Raw genomic sequence first — 6,962 nt, 5'->3', positions numbered from 1 at the left:
TCCCGTAAAGACTGCCTAGAAAGATCAGAGGAGAATTTATCAATGGTTTCTGCTTCTTAGTTCACTCATTTGAACTCCAATGCAGTTACATAATACTTTGAACTTCAGTATAATATCCCTATGAGCTATGTAAATTAGAAGTTGATTTACATTACTTGTGAGTCATGACTTTTATTCTCCAGGTTATTATTCCTCATTCATGATACTTACTGTCATCTCTATGTGATTACAGGCTCCTTGAAAGCTAGGGCAATGTCTATTCTACTTCACTTGGTACAGTAAACTAGTACAATAGCATGCAGATTAGAAGGACTTTCTATGTGATATAAACACACAATATTCACTGCATTTAGATTTCAGCATGCCTTAAACAATTTGATTCTGATATAACAATTTCCACTATTTTTGAATCTTATTAGTAGGATTTGTCATAGATTTGAAGGTAATTTAAATCTTGATTTTCTGCAGAAAACAAAATTGGTTTCTTTGATCTGTGTCATTTAGAAATACACAATTTGTCCAATTCATATGTATATGTTGTTTACTAAGTTTCACATAGTTTCAGAAGGAAATGATCAAAAGGAGACACAGGGGCTTCCCTGGTGGCACAGTGATTGAGAGTCCACCTGCCGATGCAGGCGACGCGGGTTCGTGCCCCGGTCCGGGAGGATCCCACATGCCGCGGAGCGGGTAGGCCTGTGAGCCATGGCAGCTGAGCCTGTGCTCCACAAGGGGAGAGGCCACAGCGGTGAGAGGCCCACGTACCGCAAAAAAAAAAAAAAAAAAAAAAAAGGAGGCACAGAGACTAGCAGGTGAGATGTAAAAGACAATCCAGGAGGCAGTAATACCAGAGAGTGATAATTAATGCATGTAAAGGTGATGGTGGGAGGCAGGAAGTTCAGCCCCAAGGGTATCACTGAGATGAGTCCAAAAGCAGGCAGCTGATACTGGGGAGGCTTAAAGACATCATGTGAGATGAAACGTTCCAGTTTTTGGACAATACTTGTTTTTATGGTAGATTGAGTTACACATTGCATTCAGCAGCTACATATGGTTTCCATATAAAGCTCAATTTGCTTGGTATATTTTTTTCTCATTCAATATCCTGTAGCATTTGATATTACTTGTGAGGTATTCCTTGATACATTTGTACTACCGTTGAGTTCAAACATTAATTTTCCCTTCTTATTTTTCTCTGTAAATCTCAATGCTATTCTAACCACATTAGAACAGGGCCTTACACCAAGAGATCAGTTACAGAGTCATTTTGGGTGAACAAATAGCAGAAGTTGAGCTTGTCACCTACTGGCGGAGGTGAATAAGTACAAAGGAAATAAAAATAAGAGAAAACATATCTACTGGCTTAAGGACATTTTTCTTAAAATAAAACATTGAACCCAGTTCTGAAGATTGAACACAGCCAACTCTTCCTAATAATTATACACAGCCCAAAATCCCTTTAAATTACCATTGCTGTTTTCTTATTTTACCTAAGTTCTAAGCACTTTATAATATGTGCTCACAGCAAACCTATCAGCAATTAATTTTTACTCCCATTTTGCGGATGAGGAAACTGAGACACAATGAGCATAAGTAAACATGACTGAAATCACACAAATAATGTGTTATTCATTCCAGTTATTCCAGGATTCAAACCCAAGCAGTCTTGCTCTAACAGTCCATGGTCTTAACCAGTACTCCAAATATCTCTGGAAACATTGTTACATACTATTCATAATGCCACTTCATAATTACATTTGTATGATACTTTAGGATCACAAAATGAAAGTTATGAAGTGCCTGTGAAAATCAGAAGGGATGACGCACTTCTGCTTAGGTTAAAATTGAGAATAGTGACAAAGTGTTAGGGAATCTAGAGAACTATAGTTTTCATAAAAGAGTATGGTGTAACTGAATAAAGTCTCCAAGATAAATTGTGAAAGTGGACAATTTACCCAACCTTGTGGATTATAACAGAGGTTTCTCTATGGGGGCAGTGAGATCCAGGCAGTCTTTCCCTGCCATATGCATCTTCCCAAACCTGGGGTCTCCATACAGGAATCCTGGGTTACTTTGAGCAGGGAAGGAGGCAGCTTCCATGGTGTTTGAACAAACACAGAAACCTCACGGCTTTATATGTAAATCCAAATCTTTAGCATCATTAGGTGAAATCTAGGTTGAGTGTGCTTGCTTCCACACAAACCTCTCCCCAGCAGAGTGCTACTTAGAGACTTGTTTCCTGCACTGTCTTTGCACTCGGTAAATTTATGTGCGGATTATACTTTCCACCAAGATTACTGACAGGGGCAAACATAGAAACATAAAGTGCTGTTTGTGCCATGGAGTCTTACAAAGAAGGAGGACCATGGATGCAGATAGGAGAAGTGTAGACACATGCAGTCATGTTATATGAAATACAGTTAAGTTGTTTGAGTGCTACTTCCTTTCATACTTAATGGCTAAACTTGCTCTGAATTTTCTTGGAGTTATGATGTTCTACATCATTTGTTTTTTTACTGGAGAGTATCTGCTGACTCATATTAATATGCTTCCTTCAGTCTGTCAAAGACTGTGCTTATCAGCATCAGAGGCATGCCTGAGACTCCTCAGAGTGGTGTGTAGGGTGGTGTTCACCTAATGGACTCGTATGGGCTGTAGAGAGGCAGATGGAATGATCAAGAATCAAAGAGATCTGAGTTTAAATTCTGCTCTTACACTTCCCAGTTTTTGCAAATGATTTTCTTTCTAATTTAAATGTATTTTTGCCTCTGGGAAATGTTGATAGTGAAGGCTCTTGCCACAAAGAATTGTTGGGGAGTATTGTGTGACATACTAATGAAGGTACTTAGCACCAAGTCAGGCACCCATTAGCTATACAAACATAAAAATGCATGTGAAGGTATTGCATCCAAGTTAATATATTGCATTCATAACTAGGGGACGTAGAGGTAGGGTCTGGATTTCTGATGTATGCATTTGCACATATGTAGGATTTTTTTCTTGTAGTTTCAATCTCTATTCTCTACAGTGAAATCAAACAAAAATCCTTTTTCTGTCAGGGCAGAGATTTACACTGTGGCATTGCAAACCATTCATAATTAGAATATTATAGTGCTGTCTTTAGCATCTTAACCGAGTACTAGAATTTTCTAGATATCAGTTTTCAGAAAGGCATCATTAAAATATTAGAAGAAATAAAACAAGAATGATTTTTTCTAAATTGAAATTGGAACATTTTATTATAGAGAGGGTAGAGAAGTATTAAAAAATCAACTTTTGACAGACTTTCAAAACCTCAAAAATTCAGGATTACTTCCATTTGAGGTAAGAGAAGAAATGATCTCAGAAAACAGAAAATAAGATATTGAATTGATAAACTTCTGTTGCAGAATTAAATAATAATGGATAACAAATGATGATTTACAGTGCTTAAAAATCTTATATGAAGCATGAATCATGCATGGTAATTTGAGTTTTCTGAGTATACTATTATTATTGTCTACTATGGCATGATTGGATCAAGCCCAACTCTTGCAGACTGAAGGAAAGACTAGTTAAGAAAATAGATATACTAAGCAAGTTATTAGAATTGTAACATGTTAAGAGAAAAAGGTATACTAGTACCTTAAATTTGACTATTTACAAATTATTTTATGCCATTTGCAAACGATTTCTATCTAGTAATTAAGACAGTTTTCGAAAAATATTAGGAAATTAAATTTACCTTTGGCTAAATTACTATGTAAATTAAACATGTTTTACATTTTTTAATTTCACAATTTTCCTATCATGAAACTATTTTATTAATTCTCATTAACTTCCTTGTTAAGCCAAATTTGAATGGTTTGCTAGGTTCATTTATGGGATATTTGGTGAACCCAGTTTCTTAGCTTTATATTTAAACCCAAATCTCTAAACTTCCGAACTCCATAACAGAATATATGAACTGAAAGTTTACCCTTGACATATATTCCTTGGGAAATAATTTTCTTATGTCAAAATCCATTTTAAAACACCATTATTTAAAAACTGGTCTTTAAAATTTGCAATAATTAATTTAATTAGCTTCAAAAGAGAAAATGATGGTGACATCCTTAATTGAGAAAGAGTTTAAGAATTAACATTTTGAATATCATTAGGAAGATTTTACTTGTGCTTTAGAATGGGAACAGATTTCTAATGCATTATTTATGCAGCTGACTGTAACCACTCCTTCTGTGCTTGCTCAGTCTTTTCCATCAATGCTCACAGAACTCAGTTTTCAAAATACATATTATTTTTACCAGTAAATCAAGCAAGCTCTATGGGAGCATATTACAACTTTTCATGTAGAAATAGTACAGGGAAACAATATTTAAAACTTACTGGTTATAACTGATAAATGCTCATCACTGCTGTAGGTTTATAATTATCAAGTTATGGTTATTTTCTGAACCATGTTTTCTATTATCCAAATACCACTGATGGTTTTAAACTCACACTTTTCATTACTATGGTCTTTCAGTACACTTTTTCTTTTGCTTGCTCTGACAGTGTCTGGCTAAATTCAAGAAAAATAAAACAAAAAACTTAGAAAGTGGTATATATTCTTGAGATATAGAAGGTGATGAAAATCTCATATGGAAAAATAACAGACTTTAAAATTTTTGAGTTATTTTAATGTTATTTTTCTTCAAAATTTAAGACTATCCTAAAACAAGCCCCTTGCTTGGATCCAGCTAGTATTATATAATGCCCACAGTAACTCCACAGGGAGACTGATGATTCATCCCAGAATGACAGAACTAGCCAAGGGATCCAAGGCTGGTTCTCTGTTTTAGTAGTGAACCAAAACTCTCCACTGAGAGGTAGTGATGGGACCATGCTGTGTGGTTCAAATTCTGACCAGCTCAATTTTAGGCTTTAGTTTTACACTGGCTACTATAAGGAAAGTGATTATTACTATATGGAGGAGAAAAGGTTTGGAACAAATTGTTTTTAGGTGAAAACAGCCATCTCATTAGGATGCAAACAGTTTTTATGGTTATCTTGGAGCTTTGGTATCTACCATTACAATCACTAGACTTATTGTTTAGGAGATATTAATAAATAATATTTATCTTACCTATTTGGGTGTGAATAAAGCATTAGAGATATGCCAATATCTCTTTCTGAACAGGAACTACATAGTTCTTTGATGATAGACCTTGAACCCCATCAGTATGAACTCCAGGGTAACTATATTTTCTATCAAGACTTCTGATGAAGCTATTTTGTCTGTACTTAGTTTTATTTTGCCCTAAGAAGATGGTTATTAGGATAAGCTTTTAGTTTTTTCAAATGAATAACATGAATGTGAAGTACTGGGAACTTGACTCCATTTCTTGGCATAATTCCTTACTTCCAAAGTATAGCCAAATTTCATTGTGTTTACATGAGGAAAAATAAGATTTCTGTAGAAATAATATAGAGAATTGTTCTGTCCTAAAATTCTTATTTATCTGTTGCATTTATGTAAGTATCTTCATAAAGTATGAAATTTTTTGTCAGTGGTCCAACTGTCTAGTAGGTATTAAACTTTTCTAGTTAATAATAGCCTCTCTTTTGTATTTAATCAAAAGTATGGAGGACAAATGAAAAGTTTGTTTCAGGACTTGTACAGTGTTCACCATTCTAATCTATAAACAACTCCCTTTATTTTATTTAATTAGAATCTTAGTGAAACTGTGGGTTACAGCTTAGGATTTTAACCAGATAATCTTGAGGGTCTTGATGGTTTAAAGTGTTATATGCAAATTGATATAAAAAAACAGTGATAGAAATTTTATCTGTGGACCTAAGTGATATTATAAATGAAAACACAGGGGAGAAAATAAGGAAAGATAAAACTCCATTCCAAAGAACCTAAATTGATTACTTTGAAATTCTTAAAAATTAGATGAGCAAATGTGGGGTATAAAATTTGAGACACATTGAAAGAAGAATACTGGCATTAGTTCTCTGAAGTCCACTGATCTCATTTTATGCCTGAGGGAGTGATATTGGACTAATGGTGGTAATCAAGAGAATCTAATGTCATTGAAGAAGAAGGGAATATTGGAATCCTTCACTTTAAGGGACTTAAATACAAATGATTCTCTAGTTGAAATTTAATGACAATGAGAATTATGTGCTGGTCATAATGTCACCTAAAGAATCTGTGACAAAGTCAGGAGTAAGACACAAGTCACTGGGTCCATTATCACTATTCTTGCTTTGTGATTGTGATAGTTTCACAATTCTTTAATTGTTAAAGTTTCAAGAATTAAAAAGTGAGGATGACACATGACTATGGTCTCCTAGCCAGTTATATTCCGTGAAATTTCCATCCAAGCAAATCACTGTTTTTGTCAAAAATATACTTTTCTCAAATTTTCAACATCATTTTTCATAATTCTGTTAATTTCATGAATTAGTTAGAGGCAGGATAAAGAGAAGAGATTCTGGAGCCTGACGACTTGGGTTCAAGTCTCAATGCTGATACTTACCAACTGTATGGTCTCACACAAGTTGTTTATCCTCTCTTTTCTTCAGTGTTCTCATCTGTAAAATATTATCTGCATTGTACAAATACTTAAATAAGTTATATTTTATGATGATTAAATGAGTTGATCAAATAAAAGACATATCAGAGTATGGAATATCTTAAGTTTATAAAGAGTTAGTTTTAAATTATATGTACTTTTCTTATGTTTCAATGGGCAGTTCATTTAATAAGAAAACATATTATTTCAACTTGTTCAATATAAACATCGAAATAATTATTTACTAAATATGAAAATGAAATTTTAAATATCTGTGTTATTTATTATATCTATGTTTTCCAGTTTGTGGGATGGTTCCAAAATATTTATATTGAGTTTATAGAACTTTAAAGTTATAAAAAATTCAACTCTACTTACTATTTCATCTTATTAGTAGGTGAGGAAATTAATAACAGAGAC

Source organism: Delphinapterus leucas, chromosome 4, assembly GCF_059928025.1.
Source record: "Delphinapterus leucas isolate spDelLeu-1000000601 "Yukka" chromosome 4, BTC_Dleu_Yukka2, whole genome shotgun sequence".
NCBI classification, from domain to species: Eukaryota; Metazoa; Chordata; class Mammalia; order Artiodactyla; family Monodontidae; genus Delphinapterus; species Delphinapterus leucas.
This window is presented reverse-complemented; position numbering follows the sequence as displayed.